Source organism: Bombus vosnesenskii, unplaced genomic scaffold (assembly GCF_011952255.1).
Source record: "Bombus vosnesenskii isolate JDL3184/JDL3185 unplaced genomic scaffold, Bvos_JDL3184-5_v1.1 scf7180000016262, whole genome shotgun sequence".
Taxonomy (NCBI): domain Eukaryota; kingdom Metazoa; phylum Arthropoda; class Insecta; order Hymenoptera; family Apidae; genus Bombus; species Bombus vosnesenskii.
In genome coordinates, this window is record NW_022884331.1 from 2,047,657 (window position 1) to 2,068,305 (window position 20,649).

At 36.6% G+C, this 20,649-nt stretch overlaps 2 long non-coding RNA genes across 9 annotated transcripts; both read right to left on the reverse strand.

Moving 5' to 3' along the window:
* Positions 1–3,093: 3,093 nt before the first annotated feature.
* On the reverse strand, positions 3,094–6,184 carry LOC117241967. Of its 7 annotated transcripts, none has more exons than XR_004495148.1 (5): positions 5,852–6,184; positions 4,932–5,061; positions 4,077–4,783; positions 3,495–3,607; positions 3,094–3,414 (listed from the first exon to the last, which is right to left on the reverse strand). It is a non-coding gene; the product is annotated as an uncharacterized LOC117241967 (long non-coding RNA). The 7 variants fall into 7 exon arrangements; XR_004495145.1 differs by lacking the exon at positions 5,852–6,184 and adding an exon at positions 5,656–5,845; XR_004495144.1 differs by lacking the exon at positions 5,852–6,184 and adding an exon at positions 5,637–5,666.
* Positions 6,185–13,459: 7,275 nt separating this feature from the next.
* On the reverse strand, positions 13,460–18,141 carry LOC117241968. Of its 2 annotated transcripts, none has more exons than XR_004495151.1 (3): positions 18,103–18,141; positions 16,896–17,102; positions 13,460–13,853 (listed from the first exon to the last, which is right to left on the reverse strand). It is a non-coding gene; the product is annotated as an uncharacterized LOC117241968 (long non-coding RNA). The 2 variants fall into 2 exon arrangements; XR_004495150.1 differs by lacking the exon at positions 18,103–18,141 and adding an exon at positions 17,166–17,190.
* Between the last annotated feature and the right edge of the window lie 2,508 nt (positions 18,142–20,649).

Sequence of the window (20,649 nt, forward strand, 5' to 3'; positions counted from 1 at the left end):
AAGATAAACGTATTCGTCTGTCTCGTATTTGTCATTGCCCATAAAAAATGTTTTCTTGTCGTCTTTTAATGGGGTAGAAATGATTCTTGAACGTTTGACTATGTTTATTCCGGCACCAGTATCTATTAAATATCGTTTTAGTCCAAGTTTTGATCCGATGGTTATTGTGAGGAGTCTTCCAGTGATGGCGTTAATTCGTATCGTTGGTCCTCTTCCACTACTTCCTCGAGATTCATTTCTTTTTCGTTTGTCATTATATGGTAATTTCTTGGTGGTGATAAATTTCTCTGGCTGGCTGGCGGAAAATTTCGCTGTTGGGTAGAACCTTTGGATAGATGTCCCGTTTGATTACATTTGAAACATCTGCGCGGTGGTCGTTCCATTATCATATTTCTTTCCGTAGGTAGATTTATTGGCTTTGATAGTACTGCGGTGTGATGTTTCTTCTTGCATTGGGCGTTTCTTGAAATCGGGGATTGGATCTTGCAATCGGTTGATTCGTTGCTTTTCCTCTTACTATATTTTTGTTACGTTCAATTTCTCCTATAAGTAACTCTGCCTCAAAAGCTGTGTCTTGTGCTTCCTGGAGATTCTTTGGTCTTGTAGCTGATGTGCGTATTTCTATTTCGGGTTTCAGGTTTAGGACAAAGATTTTGGTGGCTCGTTCGGTTTCAAGATCTATGGCAATTGCTTGTCGTATTGGATCACGAATTTCATGTTGCAATGCATATATTAGTTCATTGAGGTTGTGTCGAAACCTCTTCACATAACTGTGTACTGATTCGTTAAAGTACTGTCGTGTACGTTGCAATTTATCGCGGGCTCCATTAGATGTAATGCTTACGGACACAAATTTTCTAAGGCTTTCGAATAGATCTTCATAACTCTCGATTTCCATATGGCGAATACTGCGTTCCGCTTCTCCGATAATTCTTTGTGTCAAAATTAAGCGTAATAATGCGTGTTTTTCACGACACTCGGCTCGAGCTTCTGTTACCCGTTTAATAAACCCTTCTACTCCAATATCATCTTGTCCGTTGAGTGTAGGAATGAAGTCTAGACAGGTTTTTGCATTGTACACGGGATTGTCATAACTTACCGCGTCTTCTTCACTGTCTACATTGTCTGTTTCATTGGGTTTTATTTCGGTCTTTTTTTGAACGGGTGGCCGCTTTTTCTGAACGGTGCTGGTACTAGCGTCTTCGGTAAAAATGGAATTGAACTCAGACGTGGTAACTGACTGAACTCTTAATTGTAGTTCAGCGATATTCTTACCTAAGAGTTCGACTTCTTTAACGCGTTTGTTACGTCGTGCGACCTTCTATCTAGGCCAGGTCACACACCGCGGACAGGATGGCAACCAGATGTCCGCACGCCTTCACTGCGTACCTTCAATAGTCTTAAGAACCGATCATAAATCTTAAAGGAATTTCTAAGGTCCTTCAGACCGAACCAAACATCTGCACTAAGTCACTGTCTAAAGGTTATTGTTTACTACGGAAAGATAGGAGAAGTTCGTCTTTCTCATGTACGATGTTTTACACTAGCAACTTTCTCTCGGGGCGGTTAACACCCTTCCTCCACTCTTCCACACCAATCCAGAAAATTAAGCTATTATCAGAGAAGTTCTTCCCTCACTCTCCCAACAAGAACTTGGTCTTAACAAATCAGCTTTTCTCGCATCATTAGACCCACCCATCGCAAGTGTCCTCCGCTGCATCATCGTTACAGAAAGTCAGTCTTTATACGTTTTTTGAACCTTCAACATCTAAGCGTGCGTCGCGCACAACACCTTGTTACTCTAGCTATCAATCGAATTAATTGTACATTTCTAGTCAAGAAGTTGTTGGAATAAACATTAATTGTATTCGTTAATTCAGTGTAAAATCAATTTAACCACTTATCGTATTCGATCACTTCGTGGCGTCGATTATCCAATCGTAATGAGAATTTACGACTTCGTTGACGTGCTTCCTCGCGATCGCGTTTCCCAGCGAATGGTCTTTGACTTTGTTTTACAGCGTTGTTGACTTTCATTGTATAGTTGTCTACGCAAGTCATGTATAGCGTCTAGTATGGTCCGAAGATCTATACCTGTAGCCATAGAGCTAACAACAGATGTGTCTTCTGATTTTTTGCTCATAGTGGTTTTTATACTGTCGTCGGAGTCTGTACTATTGAAACTGTCGCGACGAGTACGATAGTGTTTAACAGAATCCAGTTTTTTCCTCTTTTTACCTGGGTATTCTTCTTTTCGTGAATGTTGCCCTGACCAGTTTCAGTTTTGGTGATGACTGTAGTCGGTCTCCCGTGGAAGTCGTTTTCACGTAAAGTGAGCAGATCTATGCAGAGGTCCGCTTGATCCTTCAATCTTCAGTGATGCGCGTACGCCGAAATCGTAATTTCGTTTTCACGGAACCGAATGGATCCTGGCAGGATCGCCAAAAATGTCACGTAATAAAAGAAAAAAGTTTTATAAGTAGGAGAATGAGCAAAAACTCATTCGTATGCTTTATTAACTGCAGGTTACAAACTGAACTTACTGTCTAAAGGACTGGGGTTTTTATTTCCTTATTATGACTCATATCTTATGGGTAGGGGTCTGGCTATTGTCTTTTCTCTTAGTTATCACAATTGTCACGTCCCGCGCTACGCACGTGCCGTACCGAAAAACGGAAAACCGCAATATACAAATAACGCGAGCGACAATTCGAATATCCAAAACGAACACACAATACAACGAAAATGGAAATTGTTTAAATAAAAGTTTAATTAAATGTAGTCATATATAGAGAATTAGTATACGAGGGCACATAAGAGATAATAAAGTAAAAATAGGTACTCTAACGAAATAGTAAATATAAAGATATATACAACATAATCTATAATTTCATAATTCGACTAAGGATAAACTATAAAGAACCAATTAACTAAAAGTGACTCGCAAATTAATTAATAAATCACGATATAATACTATATTCAATCAGGATAACGTACAATTCGACAATTTAATCAAATCTCGTAATAACTTCATGAATAATTCAAAGGAAAGGAAAAAGAAATGGAAAGATACGAATACACACCTTTATAACAAACAGGAAATATCAAGCAATTTAATATACAGCAAATATGGACATACAAAACCACAATAAACAAAATATATCTTATATACAACTACATATAAGATATATAAAACACCTAGGCATAGTAACACACTTCAATAAACCAGGCACTATTGTCAGAATCCACACACGAAACGTCAAGGTTAAAGTAAAAGAGATTCCACGAACAATACACTCGAACAAGTTAAAACTAACACAATCGAAACAGACCACAAGAACGATTTCAAAAGACAACGGAGTACGGCAGTATATGGAACAACACTGCTTGTCGAATACTGCAGATAGTGGTAACCTAAAAGGAAAAAGGAAAATTACTATGCATACTCCAACTATTACTTAAATATAAAATGTGTAATTCAATAAAATAATTACAAAACAGTGGAAGTGGAAAATACTTCGTGAACAATTACTCATCGTAGAAGGAAGTGTATATGCGAAGACAAGTTATGTGTCCATATCCGTAAAACACAAGGTATGACAGCCGACTGAAACAAATGGAAGAACTAACTGTAATTGTTTCAATGCAAAACATAATATTACTAAATGTTTATAACAATATTGTGCCTAAGGAAGTGTGACAGTGCTTATCGAATCATGCAGATAGTAGAAACCTAAAAGAAAAAGAAAAATTATTATGTGTGTGTTCTAACCATCACTTAAATACACAACATGTTAATTCAATAAAATAATTAAAAGCAGTGAAAGTTAAAAGCACATAGTGCACAATTAATCATCGTAGAAGGAAGTGTACATGCAGGAATTTCGCAGAAACAAGTTGTGGATCCACTCCATAGAACATAGTATACGACTGTCAGCAGAAACGAATAAATAAACTAACCACAATTGCCTTAATATATATGGAAGAAAATAATACTATTAAAAATTTACAATTATATTTCAATTAAACTAGATGAAGCACAACAATCAATAATTGATGCTCGACAACAAACTTACAGTTCGCTAATGGAAAAAATCAAGAAAGTTAGTGACGTTATAACGAAATAACTCAGCGTTGACATAGCGGTCCTTAATAAGAAGAAATAAAATCAGTTAATAAGTGCAGGAGGAGTTAAGAAATAACTGAGATAGGTTAAGTGAGTGACAACGATAATTTACTACTCACATCGAAGAAGTTTATACAAGGATCAACGCAGTGATGATAACAACCAAATTGGAGTAAATGTGTACGAAGAATCGAAGTTGATATTACTGGAATGATCAAGAAGACGTGAGAAAATTGGAAAATCAAAAATTAGTGACATAATAAACGATTCAACATCGACAGAATGGTCTTAGCAAACAAGGAAAGGTACTTTATAAGTTAACGAGGTTTGTTGCAACCAATCATCATAGAAGGAAGTGTGCACGTAGGAACTCCACGAGAATGGGCTATGGATCCAACTTTGCAAAACATAATATACGACAGTATGAAGATATCGAAGGTAATAAATACCGAGGTAACCAATCATAACCTAAAAAGGGGAAGAATGTTGTAAACCATCTTGGAATAGAAATTGATAATAATAAGAAGCTCGTTACTCACATCGGAAGATATACATTAAAATCGACGCAATTACAAGAAGCCTACTACCAAACTTAAGTGAATACTTACGGAATACTGAACTAGATACTACCGAAACAGTCAAGGCAGCAACAAGAAACTGGAAAACCAAGGAAATATTCTGACATTATAACAAAACAATTCAATGTTAGTGAAGCGGTCTTAGCAAACAAGATAGTGGACGGACTATTTTACTATAGAGATATTTACAAAATATAGTGTTTTATATAATCTATATATATACTTACAATTCTAGGATAAGTAGAAGTAGTCTTGACAAGTGTTAGACATGTAACAAAGAATCAGAAGATACCAAATGCGCACCATGTAGCTGTTCCAAGTAAAAGACTCAGCGTTGAAGGATTAGAATTGTAGAACCTATAAACAATAAAGATTTTAACTAGCAATGTATAAGATTAGCTCCTAAATTCTATGTAAAGGCTGCAAATTACACGCACAAGGTAACGACAACTTCATAACAAAGAAACAGAAAATAGCCAATAATATAGGAATAGGTTATGAATTAATCAAAACTGATTAACTGAATATCAACGACAAACGCGATTAAGATAAAAAATTATTATATTGTACTAAGTTAATATAACATAATTGTATTAATTCTGGCGTAGAGAAATAAGGTTATGTTACGCAGTAGAACTGGTAATAACAAACTATGCACATATTACTATCAAATTAATTAAGCGAACATTCTATAAAAATAAATTACTCAAAACACACCAATAAAACAGTGCTATTGATAAATTATAAAATTTAACAATAACACGTGCCACATGCTATTATATTAAAATAACACACTATGTACATATTAGTATTATAATGATTATACAAACAATACTATTGTCATTTAAAAATTCTAACTACACTAAAATAGAAGAAAATAAGCGACGGACGAATAATTATTTCAGTATTAAACAAATTAAAGGACGCGTCACTTTTACTAGAGACACTCACGAGCGGCCATCTTGGACTGTACTGATAGCTCTTACACGTGCGCATCGGAATACATGCAATAATTACGCACATTAAATAAATGCAAATAATATTATTCCCACTGCAATTATACGTCAACTATTAAAATAGAGTCACAAATAATTAACGGATAAATAATAGATTTCACATTAATAAAATGTCACTGTATACTACGAACATTCACAGGCGGCCATTTTGGATAATCAACACGTGCATATAGTAGCCTTTATGCGTTACAAAACAAATCATATTTTCAGCGAAGGAATAAATATTTAATAAATGATAATAAAAATGGAAGATCATAACAAAGAAAGAATAAATAATGATCAATACAACGTAACGCAAGAATATTGGAAATTGATAGAAACCAGCCGTGAGAAACAAACCATGAAATAATATATTAAGCTTACTATTATAAAAAAAAAAAAGAAATGATATTTTAACGCATAAGAAGACTCGGCAAATACTAAGTTGCCACGCGCGTTGAACGATTCACTGGCATCAGCAAGGAAGTTACCAGATACATCGCAGATGCAACTTCAGCAAGGACAAGTTGGCCCGCGCCTGCCACGTTCCACTAGCATCAGTAAGGACGTTCTGGGAAACATCGCAGACGCACCATTAGCAAAATACGAGCTACTACGATACCGACATTTTATCACGCACCTTACATGTCCCTAATACCCAACGAAATATGAGAAATTAAGAAGACGAAACTTCAGCAGCATCTACGTGTCTCAAGGATATGAGAAATTAGGAATAGCGTAAATAAGATAATCAAGAAGACGAAACTTCAGCACAATCCGCGAAAGTAGACAGTCACAAAATTTCTAATTTGTCACGTAGCAATGCTGCGATTCCCATAGAGATGATCCATCACGTGACAATTAGGATATTATAAATAAGCGGGAATAACATAGAGTAGGAGAGTCCTTATTCAAAATTCAGACCATTCACACCGTCACTCTGTCCGTCGAAATCGAATATTAAAAGGGGTTTCAAAAAATCATCATTCGAATTAAGCATTCGTATTGTCACTTCATCTGCGGAATCAAAGTTAATTGTCAAAATTTGACACATCACCAAGCCATATATACCGCCGATCGACTTTACATCTAATCAAGGTAGGAAATTTGAAATTGTATATCCTCTTCTCTTTTAACTTGCAGTCGAACAAAGTTGTCTCTGAACAAAAGCACCCGTCGGCAGCTATAGTTGACAGATAAAACTATCAAGCACACAATTTACGTAGATTTCATCCGAATGTCTTAAATTCACGATATAAAATTGAAATAAACGTTCTTGGCCAAGATTTAATAAATTGTCTGGAATAAAACAACTTTATCAAATTTCGATCTATTTCGTTTACAATTGTTCGCTGTATCAACCAGTGATTACGGTGTTTTCAACGCAGAGAACATCTATGGTTTTTCGTTTTCCTCATCGTTAGCAGATGCTCATCCTTGGGCGAGGCCTACGAAGCCACACTGATTGTCCACAGTGAACCCAGTTGCCAATTAAAATAATCATTTTTCGCTTACGACTCCACTAGTAGAACGACTTATATTTTCTAAATTGTTAAATCTAACTGATTATTCGCTGTGTTAAATCTGTGTTAACGGTATTTTCAATTATCGAAAACACTTATCGATTTTCGCATTCCTCCTCTCATCGTTGGCAAATATCGCCCGTCTTTGGGCAAGGCTTGCGAAATCGCACAAGTCGCACACAGAGAGTGATATTCATTTCACCTTGATCATATCAGATGACAAAATAAGAAAGAATCGAAAAGATAAAAGTCACCTCAGCAAGAAGCGAGCCGAACGTTGGTACAAACGATTAATTGCTGCAGAAGTTAAAAGGGAAGAAAAGAGGCGCAGAGAAGAGTTAGAATTAAATCACGAAGATTCTGTACCGAGTTTTTCGCCCTCGAGTTCACTTATTTCCGAACATTGCGAGACGCATTCCTTCTAATCTCGATCGCCATCGCCTACATCTTACGATAGCGTTTGTCATAAACCGTATTATGTTAATCACCCGAACGAGTAGAAATTAGTTTTCGCCATTAATCCTATCACAATAAGTAAATCTTATCGAACATTTCTGAAACCCTATCCGACCAGTAGCTCGAACATTCACTATATCTATATACATACTTACTATATACTACCGTATAATACATCTATATTTGTATCCGACGATACTTATAACCGACATTGTAATACCTTTAATTACATTACCTTTAATTTACATTAATATAACTCAATCGGACGAAATAAATATATTTGTCAATATCAATTGTCTATTCCGAATAACTTTAATCCTCTCCCGTGCCAGTACTCCTGCGCATAGCAGGTTAGCCGAAAAGTGGAATTCATTTGCCAGTTATTTTGCCATTAAACGTAAATTATTGGATAAGCACTTACGAAGTAACAAAAACCCCGACAGACGAAGGTACAAGGATTGGTTTCCTACAGCCAAGAAGGTGCTTACAGAGGCACTTCCAGACTGGGAATTCAATGTAATAGTTACCAAAGACGAAGGAACAAAGATTTGTTTTCCTACAGCCAAGAAGGTGCTTACAGAGGCACTTCCAGACTGGGAATTCAATCTAATAGTTACCAAAAAACGAAAGTACAAAGATTTGTTTTCCTACAGCCAAGAAGGTGCTTACAGAGGCACTTCCAGACTGGGAATTCAATCTAATAGTTACCAAAGACGAAGGTACAAAGATTTGTTTTCCTACAGCCAAGAAGGTGCTTACAGAGGCACTTCCAGACTGGGAATTCAATCTAATAGTTACCAAAAAACGAAAGTACAAAGATTTGTTTTCCTACAGCCAAGAAGGTGCTTACAGAGGCACTTCCAGACTGGGAATTCAATCTAATAGTTACCAAAAAACGAAAGTACAAAGATTTGTTTTCCTACAGCCAAGAAGGTGCTTACAGAGGCACTTCCAGACTGGGAATTCAATCTAGTAGTTACCAAAAGACACGACAGACGAACAATACCCATCACACACTAACACTCCTAGCTTAAAGAAAATAATAATAATAATAATAAAAATTTTTTTGAAATTCCTTGGACTATTTCTGGTGGCAGCAACTACCGTATTAATCGGAAATCTAAATCAATATTTCATACGCAATCATATCATTTCAATATTTCCCTTCCGATAAAATCCAAAATCAAACAGAAATTAAATTAAACAAAAATATTAAATTTAATTTGAATTAAACAAACGAATACGTAACAGAAAGATTTATTTTTTGGTAGCAGCGGTGGGATACGCTTCCACAGAGGATTAAAGTTATTTTAAACGGTGGGATGCGCTCCACGGGGAATTAAAGTTGGTTTAGACGATGGGATAGGTTCCACGGAGGATTAAAGTTGTTACGATTATCGATAAAATATATACCTAAGAAATAATGGCGACTAAATTAGAATTATTGGACAAAGACATGATCTTGATGTTATCGGAAAAACTTAAAGCATGGGATGCGGATTTTCGCGACATTAGTACAAAAATGAATAAATTACAAGACGATGTGCGTTCACTGAAAATAAAAAAAGAAATCAAGACACCCGTATCATCGCCGATAATTTCCCAAGCGACGATACCGATAGAAGTTAATCCCCAACCAATTAAGTTAAAAGATGCAATAGAGACAGTACCAGTGTTCGACGGACATCGACCCTCGGTATTTCGATTTTTAAGAGCATGCGAGCGCGCACGAAACATGGTTCCTAGGCATCAAGAATCTCAGTTAGTAAAATTATTAACGAATAAGCTTCGCGGACATGCGTTTCTCGCCGTAGAAGACACAGAAGTAATAAGTTTAAACGATTTCGGGAATAAATTAAAAGATATGTTCGGTCCGGGAAAAACGGTTAACGAATATAAAGGGGAATTAGCTACAATATTTCAACGACCGGGAGAAGATATTTTGGACTACATAGAACGCGTCAAAGATCTCAGGCTGGCGATAATGAACGGGGAAAGGTACGAGTACGGCACCGTATTTCAAGATAGGATAGATCGAGACACGAGGGAAGCTTTCGTTAAGGGGCTCCCAAACGAGGTGTATTTACGAGTAAAGATAGCAGGATACCAATCCTTGGACGATGCGTACCGCCAAGCCGTGAAAGCAACACGAGAATTAAAACAAGTGAACAATAGAATTCGATACCAACGTCCGACACCTTCGAATAATTATAACCGAAACAACCGCCAGGACTGGAGATTTGTACCGCCGTCGCGGAAACATCTAAACAACCCGGGAATAGAAGAAAATGCCAGGAAAGAAACAAGAGCAATAATTTGGGAAGAAAAATGCATAAATAAATACCTCGATAGAGATCTAAATCAAAGGACAGATGCTGATCATTTCAACCAATCAACCTTTCAATGTAAACACCATTCCGTTGCTGTGATAAGGGATAATGTCACGTTAAATAATAAAAGGACGCACGGTGCCATAGACAGGATCATGAGTGAGAAATTTTCTGAGTTACCAAACAAGATAAATAATACTAGTGCCAAAGAACTTTCAGATGAAGCAGAAACTAAGAAACTGAACGACGAGACGACAGGCAACGCTTATCCACTGCCTAATATCACAGAGATATTGGACCCGCTGGGAAGTGCGAAGTGCCTCTCCACGTTCGACTTGGCAAAGATACAAAAGCAAGACTTCACGAATTTCGTGAATGTTTCAACCATAATAGGAAAAGAGATAGCGAGTGTATCTCATTCAAAAACTCCTATAAAACCATCAGAAGGTAACTTTATCGAACTCAAAGCCAAATCATTAAATTGCAAGGAAGATCACACTATAGAGAATAAAAATATAGCTATTCCTAAATCCAAAACAGTATCTATAAGCAAAAAGGTTTGTAATAAAAACTCAAAGAATAATTCTAAATCTACCAAAAATATTCCTAAACGTTCCATACAAATAAATAATAATTTAATTAAAATAAGCACTTCCAGTGAAACTATTCATCCTGAAAAGGTAGAGGAAAATAAAGGTGTTGTGAATAAAGTAAATAAAGAAGAAAAAAGGGTAACTAAGGAAAAGGATTCTAAACATTTTCAAGCTGAAGAAACGCAAGTTCAACGAGCTCAAAGAAATCAAAAGGGAGAAAATAGGGAATCACCAGTCGAAGATATATATAAAAACTTGAATAAATACGCTAGCCATTGGATTATAATTGGATTAAAAATACTTTATTGGTTACTACATATAATATTTGACGTAGGTAACATAGTAGGTAGTGCTGATCTTATGATTCCCCCAGGAAAATATAGATGGTATCACACTATACTATATACAAAATATTTTTGGGTTAATATGGCTGCGGCATTTTCAAAAATTTGTATTTTGAATACTATTGGCAAGCAATTGGATAATTGGATCGATGTCAGTAAACTTGCGTCTTGGAGCAAAATAAAAACTAAAATGAAGGAAAGGAACAAAATTCTCCCCGCACAAATTAATTTCGGACATCTAGGCAGAGAACCTATTGGTGAAGTAACAATCGAAGAGAACATGAAACCAACATACGCAGAATATCTCGAAGATCTGTTCAACAAAATTAACACTGTACAATGAATGGCAAGAGAAAATTTGATAAAATCCAAACTAAGACCAAAAGAATATTACGATCGACGAATCAACCCTCAAGATTTTAAAACAGGAGATTCAATATATCTACTAAAAGAACCTAGTAAAGGAAAATTCTCCGATCAATATACTGGACCACGCAAAGTGCTAGAAATCTTGCAGAACCAAAACGTCAAGATTGGAGTAAAAGGGAACTGTGCACTTAAACAAGTTAAAACTAGCACATAATCGAAATAAACAATGAATAAAGTGATTTCAGTGGGCAACGTAGTGCAGTAGTGAATGTTGTAGTGCTGTTTGTCGAATGACACAGATAGCGAAAACATAAAAGGAAAAGGAAAAATTATTATATGTGCTTCAATTATTGTTTAAATATAAAACGTGTTAACTCAATGAATAATTAACTAGTGAAAGTGAAAGTTACCTTGTGAACAAGTGATAAACATACAAGAAAGTGTACGTGCGAGTATAGGTTATGGATCATTGATCGTGGAACATAATGTATGACAGCTATCTAAAATAAGTGAATAAATTAGTTTCAATCGTCTCAGTGAAAAATACAAGGATACTAAATGGTATAACTATATTGTGGATAAATCAAAAGGAGGTGTGACACTGTTCGTTGAATAATACAGATAGCGAAAACCTAAAAGAAAAAAGGAAAAATTATTATGTGTACTCCAATTATTTTTTTTTAATATACAACGTGTCGATTCAATAAATAATTAAAGGAGTGGAAGTGACAGTTACCTTGTGAACAAGTAATCATCATACAAGAAGGTTTACGTGCAAAATAGGTTATGGCTCCCTGTTTGCGGAACACCATGTACAACAGCCAGCTGAAAAATAAATGAACAAATTAACTTCAATTGCCTTAATGCAAAATACAACAGTACTAAATGTTATAACAATACTGTGGAAGCATGGCACTGTTCGTCGAATAACACAGATAGCGGAAACCTGAAAAAGGAAAAGAAGTTTATTACGAGTGCTCCAATTACTGTTTGAATGTAAAACGTGTTAGTTCAACGAATAACTAAAACAGTGAAAGTGCAACTTACCTCGTGAACAATTAATCACCATACAAGAAAGTGTACATGCATGAATTTCGCAGATTAACAAGAAGAAATAAAATAGCTGATAAGTATAGAAAGTGGTTAGAAATTAATTAAGATAGATTAATTGAGAGTTAGTAATAAATATAACTGGAGTAAAAGGATATTTTATTATGTATTAATCTACGTAGTATTGTTATATTATTATATCTAATATGTAGAAGCGGACTTTGTAATGCACAATAGCGGTCGCACACACAATGCATTAAACACATATTAAATTAAATAAATTAAACAGTATCTTTATGGCCACAGATATAAGACGATTGAAGGCAACCATAGTAAGTATCCAAGGCATATCAAAGAATCGGATGATGTTGTGGGAATGATCTAGGTAAGTGACGCAGCATCAAAAGAGTAGAATCTGAAGAATTACAGACAATGTTAATCTAACAAATAAATTTTAATCACTAATAAGGGAACTAATTCATATCATACATAAAATAATAACAAATAGCAAGTACATGCAATAATAAATTAATAGGGAAAATAAGAAAGGTCAATAAACACAGAAATAGGTTAGAAATTAATCAAGATAGACTAACTATTAACAAGACATGACTGAACTCGGTGCAAAGGAATAAAGTTATGCTACACGAAAATAATTGGTAACACAATACACAAACATTAACTAAATTAAACGAGACTTATATAAATGCAAGTCACGTGTAATCAAAACAATGACTATTAAAATTCGATAACAATACAATCCATGCTATCACATTAAAGTAGCACACGGTATTGACACACACAATATCATGAAACACAAAACAATATTACAAAAACACTACTAAATAAAATTATATTGATTAACAATTAATTAGTTATTTCAACAACACGTTACTGTTGACATTAAACCAACGCCATACCAAAGGGACACGTGAGCGACCATGTTGAAAAATTCGTCGCGCGCACATACAAATAACAGCCAATGCAATACAATACAGCATCATAATAGCAATGTTAGGTACTAATAAAAAAAAAAAAAAACAAGGAAAAGGGGAGAGAGTTAAGGAAAATATATATAATAAATAACAACTAACATAATTATAACATATTATATATATTATATTATATACAGAGATACAGTATTCATACAAGGAACAGGTCCGAATGAAACATATAATATATAAAAAAAGTATAATATATATATATTAACTATTTTTGTATGTGTGTACAGAACTGATGGCGAATTCATCAACCATTCTCTGAACGACGGATGGAAGAACATGTAGGTGTTGTCCAGACGTTTCACGAGGAATCCAGAGAGCATTTCGAATCTCTGCAGAAAATCCTCCCATGCACTATCGTTTACAATAATCTGACTCATCTCGAAAGAAATTTTTTTTTTTTTTTAGTTCTAGGAATAGCAATCCGCACCGTAGAACTGTAAAGCACCTGTACGCCACTCACGAAACCAAATACTTTTGCTATCCACCTGTAAACAAACAACATTTATAACTATACATATAATTTTCACTTATGTTTACCAATACATATATACACGCATGTTGTAAAGTAGGCGATATTTATAACATTCACTTCCATTGATAATGCAAGTGACCCATAAAATTAAGTCGTCGTATTTACCATTGCACGCACATATATATATATATATATATATGTCGGGTTTACATTCGAATTAGGGTTAGGGGCGTGAAACGAATCTTCGTTTGGGTTACACGTTGTCGTTATGCAATGGAGAAGACATTGACTAGTACAAATACGATTATTATAGAACCGGACAAGTAACCGCGGTAGTTAGGTGCTCGAGATACTAATGACAATGATCCTAGGTTCAATATCGAATCCGCGGTCGACGGGATGATAGATGAACGTACTCACAAAATCTAAGTCGGACGCGTAATATTCACTGGTCGTAAAGAATTACTCCTTTCATCAATGAGATCGCGAGAAAGAATGCCTTTCCCGTCCCGATGATGCCACAGAGGAAAACTATAATGGGGTGTGTCTAAGGATACGAGATCATCGGATTCGTCGAGAAAAGCCTTCGTTCAGAAAGTAAGGGAAATTGGCGTTGCTGCTAATTGGTCAATCTCCATATCGGTGGTTAGAAAAAGATGCTAGCCGCCCTCGAGGGAAAGTTGCTAGTGGGAGACGCCGCTCGTTGAAAAATAAGTCTCCCCTATTTTCCCGTAGTTGGGACAAAGACTGTTTGTCTGTTTGAAGGACTTTAGTTGACTAAATCTTAAGATTTATAACGGGCCCTCGAGCTAGCCGAACATGTACTGCGGAGACGCATCGACATCTGGCAATCATCTTACTCGAAGAATAGGGTCTGCGTGTGGCGAGCCACGGGACAGAAACCGTTGGAATGTTTACTGTCGCGTGTCGCCACGAATATTTCTTTTAAGGAGAGCTATAGAATTACTCCATACCTTTGTTAGACAAAGCGTTCATCCCGTGACCGCGGCTACGTTCGGCGACTGACTGTCGCCTCGAGCCCAAGCTCATTATCACGACTCTCGAACAATTACAATCGGGTTGAATAACTACAATTGTTCAATTACAGCTATAGTAGACTCTAGGTTACAATGTTGCGGGATTATCCAAAATTCCAAAGGCTCCGGTGTTCTTTCATCTCCGACACGGCCATCCTGACTATCACACGTCCTCGTGTGTAACTAAAATATCGTGTTTTCTTACATTAGATTCGATACAACTGACATTATTTACGATTTAACTAAATGTCCAAGTAAGTCAAGGGTCCAGTGCAATAACAAAGTTTCGTTCGGAGGTTTGACAACAGAAAAATAAAAGAGAATAGGAATTTGTAATGTTATAATTTGTATTCAAAGTGTTAGGTGCGTTCTGTGAGTCGCCAGTCAGACCGTAATGACACAACAGATCATTTTCGATTTCGTACACTGGTGAACCTCAGTTTGTTGGATCATATTGCCACGTTGGGTGCATTACACCCAGAAAGCACATAAACCCACTCAACGGGTTACAACCAAAAGCACATCAACCCACTCAACGGGTTACAACAAAAAGCAATCAACCCACTCAACGGGTTACAACAAAAAGCACATCAACCCACTCAACGGGTTACAACAGAAAGCACATCAACCCACTCAACGGGTTACAACAAAAAGCACATCAACCCACTCAACGGGTTACAACAAAAACACATCAACCCTCTCAACGGGTTACAACAAAAGCACATCAACCCACTCAACGGGTTACAACAGAAACACATCAACCCACTCAACGGGTTACAACAAAAAGCACATCAACCCACTCAACGGGTTGCAACAAAAAGCATATCAACCCACTCAACGGGTTACAACAAAAGCACATCAACCCACTCAACGGGTTACAACAAAAAGCACATAAAACCACTCGGTGTATTACTATGACCACAACGCAGTGTTAATGATCCTCTGAGGTCAGTGTACTTGCATCGTTATTATCACTGCCGTTGTCATCACCGCAGACGTCTAACTCAGCAGGGACGCAACCTTCTGGCATTTTTCTCAGTCTGTCCTGTCTGTCCTTATATGATCGTTTGCCGTCTAAGGTTTTTAGGGTATATCTATCTCCTTCCAAAGTCTCTGCTATTACGAATGGACCCCTGAATTTCGGATCTAACTTCGTCTGGTTTCTTTCCTCGTTTTTGCGTAATACGAAATCGCCAAGGTTGAACCTAACTATTTTAGCTTTGTTTTCATCGAACCTATCCTTATCGTATTTGGCGCTTGCTTCTATATTCTTTATCGCCTGCTGTCTTATATGGGAGATATTTACTTCTCTTTCTTCGATATTGTCGGGTAGGGATAAGCCGTAGGGTCTCGCTGTTTTACCGATTAGTAGTTCCAACGGGCTTGACTTAGTCACGCGGTTGGTGGTACAATTTAAGGCCAGTTGTATTTCCCCGATCGCGTCTTGCCAGTACCGCCAGTTGGTTTCTATGGTTGTGAACATGTTTTTTTTTTTTTTAGCGTACTCATAATAAAAATATGAGGCATACTATTTAAGATTGTCATCGATTTAAAATCAAAGTATGAAAAGGATACCCTGGAGAGAGTAAAACACAGAATCATTCTAACTAAACATTCAGATCGTACCGACACCTAGGTATCGTCTTACAATTAAATCTCGGTCTCGAATGGATTAAAATGAAATACATACTTGCAGGTTCAACATCTTCAATATCGAGGAGATTCAAACTTTACAAATAAATGTAAATTGCGATGTAAAATAGAGCGATGTAAAAAGGGAAAAAGGAGGAAAGAAGGAACAGGGAAGCAAAGAGAAGAAACGAATTTTTCATTTTCTCGAAACTGGATCAAGTTTCAATGCGTTAAAAGAGAGCGCAAAGAAGTCGAAATTACTTATTGTAATTAGTAAAACGACCTGAGAGGCAGACAGATACAAGAAAGAAGGAATATTATATTAGCGGCATTTTTGTAGCCATTATATATGGTTTCGATCGCATAATTAATCAGTATCAACTTACCAGTCTTTAACGGAAGGACAAAAAGAAGAGCAGACGGCACACAGACCGCAATCATGATCATTTTCAAATAGAATCTCAAACTGCCGTACATCTTCGAAAACTTCGTTAGTCGTAAGGGATCAAAGGATGATGTCCGCGCTGCGGAAAATAGATGAGAAGCGGTTATTTCAACAACGACCGTGTAGGTACTGCACTAGCCAGAAGTATCTGCGACAGAAATCAGAATACACTCGTTTTCGCATGGTTGGATCAATTTCGCGTGGGACTAACCTGATTGAACCTAACGCGGGATAATTGCTCAACTCACGACTTTAACCAGCCCGCTTGATTCTCTGTAAATGCTTGAAATTGACGCTTGGATTCTTTCCAGATTAACTAGCTTTGTCCCTCCCTCCCTTTATCTATTTTCTTAGATCGACTTAGACTGCCACAACATATTATCTTTCTTCTTTTCTTTTCTTTTCTTTCCTTTTGATCTTTTAAAGCCCTAACTCGCTGGCTATTTTGTATACTATATATTTTGTACACTCAATTACTCTGTAAGTCATAAGTACATATGTTTTACAACGTTATTTGTCATATTTCAGTTAAACCCCAGAAAAGCCAGAAATATATTTTCAGCGTGTTTTAACGCGCCCCTGGCAAAGATCTCAAAAACGAGTTGCGGCACAATTTAAAGCGACAAACAGCATCGCGTGTCTCGTTGTGGTAACACACGGTTCGCCAGTTTTTTTTTTTTTTTTTTTTTTTTGATATCGGTGACTGCCATATTCTCTTGAGTTTCCAAATCGTAAAGAATCTTTCCCCAGGGATTGGTCAACTGTGTATGTCCCCATGCGACGTGACTTGCTTAAGGAACACGAGCTGGTGATATGCAGGCAACGTATAATTGATTATCATTCGCTCTGGAACGCTGAAGTAATGACCAGTGCAATGGTCCAGTGGTCATATTGAATGCCGCTGGATATATCAGCATTTGGCAACCTAACCCAGAGAAGCAGGAAATATGAAGCCACCGAATACCAATTAACTTCGTAGTTGCACGATTCACATTCCATCATTTCTGAATATGCGAGGACAGTCCTCTTATTGTGCTTTTAATTCTTTTTATACAGAGTTACAGATTATATTAATTTTATATAGAATATATTTAAGAAAGATATTTAATTTTTTGCGAGTTAAGTATTGATCGATTAAGTTACTGTACCTTTGTTCCGATAAATGCGTGCCATTTCCTCGAATCTAATATCATAGCAAATGCCAATACCTATTTTGCAGCCCTTCACATCGAACGTCGTTAGGGAGTTACCAGGACTGAGTGAATCACTCTCTCGAAAAGTAATCTTATTAGGAATGTCGATGTCGAATAGATGTACCTAATAACATAAAAATGTGGTCGCTAATTCTATTGCTGCAACTTTTGTAATTTAATATCAAAGTTACCAACTCCTAAACTTTAATTATTTTTTATTTAATAACTGACAGCGTTTTTATCACTTTCTTTTATTAAAAAAACTTATCATTTAATAATGTCTAAAAAGGAGAAAAAATAAGTATAATAATATTTTAAGTATGTGAAAAATTTATATTACACATTACAACAAAAATGGGCGTTTCCCGTATCATAACGTATTTTATAAACCGTAAATTATAGAATTGGTTATAGTATACGTATGTACATATGTATATTTCTAAATTATTCCTAGATAGAGTCACTTTCTTCGCCCCAATATTTTCAAATTCAAAGCCATAAAGGAATATATTACTTACCTTTCGGTGTTTTGCTATCAAAGTTCCATCGGGACCCCAAATAGTACAGGTATTGTACAATTTAGCGCCCTCTATTTCAGGCATCGTACCACCAACTACATAGATGTTGTTTTCTTTAGCTGCGTTCGATGAAGCAACGCTCGTTTCACCATCAGGAATACTCTCGGCGTATTCTGGAAAGTACTCTGCATTGCAATATTTCAATTAATGAAAAATAACTGTCTTTTGTTCCAACCATAAATTAAATTGAAATGTTTGTCAGTTTTTTATTTTTTAAATTATTAAAATAACTAAGTTTTATATTTCGACTTAATTAAATATGCAATTACTTAGCTAATAGTATATATAATAAATTGTTTCTACAGGTTCAAAATGAAAAATGAATATTTAGAAATATTTAATTACGACAATGCTATTTGTGTTAGCATCAGTGGCTTGTTACTCAACGACTTTGCTAGTACTTTTTGAAACATAAAGTTAGTTTTCAATTAACGCTTATACTAGAGGCGGAATTATAAATGCAAAATAATTGATAATACTAATTTATAAGTACCTAATTATTAGTATCTTAAAAAATATATTTATACAACAATCACGATAATCATGAAAATGGGGAAATCCTATATTCTCGAATCAATTCACAATTTATTTTGTATATTAATTAGATTCCGGGCTCATCAGTACGTACTCACTGGCGACATCGAGAAAATGTATCGGCAATTCCTCGTACGACCAGAGGATCGGAAATATCAAAGGATATTATGGCGCAGCGCGAGTGGAGAAACAGAAACATATGAGCTTAACACCGTAATACTCTTATCATAGAAATAGAAGCAGTCCTCAATTCCCGCCCGCTAACTCCTATCTCCACCGATCCAAATGATCTCCTAGCCCTCACTCCCGGACATTTCCTCATTGGCGATTCATTAATGTGCTTACGTGATCGAGATTTCAGAGACATTCCATCGAACCGACTCTCCAAATGGCAGCATATCCAACAGCTTAAACAACATTTTTGGAACTGCTGGCATAAGGAGTATTTGAACGAGCTAACCAACCGCAATAAATGGAGCAAGGGTGGACACAGCATCCAAAAGGGCACAATCGTCATCCTCAGAGAGGACAACGTTCCCTCCATGCATTGGCCTCTGGGCCGAGTTATCAAGGTTCATCCAGGCGCCGATGGTGTCATCCGGACAGCTACAGTTCAGACGGCAAAGAGCATTTTGGATCGGGGCGTCAAAAGGCTTGTCCCACTGCCAATTCAACCCGATCTCGAGAAACCCGAACAACTAGCCACCGAGACGAAATAAGATGGGAACTTCAACCACGCCTCCCTAGTTTGATCGGTACCCCCTCAACGGGGGGAGAATGTTACGCCATGCGGCTTACCATAGGTCATATTCTTAACTATCGATCGCGGCACTATAATGTCGCAGACGGATCGTCGCGTCTGCCCGGCAAACAAACATTGTAGTGGCAAGCGCATGGTTCATTAAGCACGGCGACTTCCAGAAACGTCGACTCGTGGCCCGTATTTTACCTCGCGTGAAAGAATGTGGCGTGATCCGAACGTAGTGGGAGTCGCCTTCCAGAAAAAACGAAAAAAATCGAAAGGCGTTCAGAACTTTTCGAGAAGTCGAACCGTCAACACATGTGGTATGTCGCGCATTACTTATCAACCAAAACGCAGTTACATTTTTTTTGTTCCATTTATATCTTTCTAGTTAATAAGTTGTTGAAATAAACATTAATTTATTTGTGTTAATTCTGTGGAATTTCATTGAACTACCCTTATTATCATAATCGAAATAAGGGGATCGATCAGTTCGTGGCGTCGATTATTTAATCGTAACGGGAACTTACAACTCTCGTTGACGTGCTATCTCGCGATCGCGTCTCTCCGCGAACGGTCGAAACAAAATGATTCACTAAAAACTGTCCTGAATTCCTAAGAATTTATTTACCGCAAAACTGACAAAGT